Below are 1,221 nucleotides of genomic sequence, written 5' to 3' on the forward strand. Positions count from 1 at the left end.
TAGACAGAATTCCCCAATAATAGACAATCATCATGCACACCTTAGGGACAAGAGGCAGTTTGAGTTGACTCTGCATATTCAAAAGCTTGTAGACCAGTTGATAAAGCACATCGCATACACAGGAGTAGACACACAGAGCATGATGTTACTGCTCACATATAATGTACTGAACATCGGCGTGTTGGCACCAGCCGGGGATGAGCCGTGAGTCTCCAAGATGGCCGCGAGGGTTTGGAGGCATCTGGGTCCGGGCAGTGGGGGCTCCCGAGAGAGGGTTAGCCTGTCAGCCACCGACTGCTACATAGTGCATGAAATCTACAGTGGGGAGAATGCCCAGGACCAGTTTGAATATGAGCTGGAGCAGGCGCTGGAAGTCAAGTACAAGTACATTGTAGAGCACACCCAAATTGGAGATGAGACAGCACATTGGATCACCGTGAGCAATTACCTCCACAAGACGGCCGTGTTGGCTGGTACCGCCTGCCTCTTCACCACATTGGCATTGCCCCTGGATTACCCCCACTACATCTCCCTGGCTGCTGGTGTGCTGAGCCTGGCCTGTTGTATGCTCTATGGGGTCTCTGGCAGTTTGACCCTTGCTGCAAGTACCAGGTGGAGTATGATACCTATAAACTGTCCTTCCTGCCTCTGCACACGCTCACCTCCTCCACACCAGTGGTGCTGCTTGGAAAGGACTAGCTGCACAGAAAGAGATTGCACAACACAATAGCATTGGCTGCTCTGGTGTACTGTGTAAAGAAGGTTTATGAGCTCTACGCTGTATGACTGCAGGAGAGTGAGACGTGAAGCTGAACCACAGGGCCCACAGGACTCAGATTCCTACAGCAACACCTTGGGTTTTCTCCATGAGGCAATGGCACCTGGGAAAGTGTTTGGTTTAATACTTGTTATTTTTAAACAAAAATAACACATCATGGGTATGCCAGGGGGTTATTCAGCTCATTACACTAAGATGTCTCCTTCCATTGCCCAAGAGTGGGTCCTAGGCTATGGAAGTCTGACTGGGCAATGGAATATGGATGGAGCCAACGCTACTTACTGAGGGGTGTGAACTTGCTGTGGGGGTGTCAAATATATTGTTCAACTATACCATTCAGAAGCCAATCAGAAGCTATTGACCATTAAAATTATAAAAATTCCAAAAAAAAAGTACTGAACATCCTATTAAAACGAAAGTCCTGGGTGACCTAAGGACAATGA

At 48.3% G+C, this 1,221-nt stretch overlaps 1 pseudogene; it reads left to right on the top strand.

Annotated features, from left to right (window-relative positions):
- Nucleotides 1–217: 217 nt before the first annotated feature.
- On the top strand, nucleotides 218–786 carry LOC100750996 (annotated as a pseudogene).
- The last annotated feature ends 435 nt before the right edge of the window (nucleotides 787–1,221 follow it).

This window comes from Cricetulus griseus, chromosome 4, assembly GCF_003668045.3.
Source record: "Cricetulus griseus strain 17A/GY chromosome 4, alternate assembly CriGri-PICRH-1.0, whole genome shotgun sequence".
Lineage (NCBI taxonomy): Eukaryota > Metazoa > Chordata > Mammalia > Rodentia > Cricetidae > Cricetulus > Cricetulus griseus.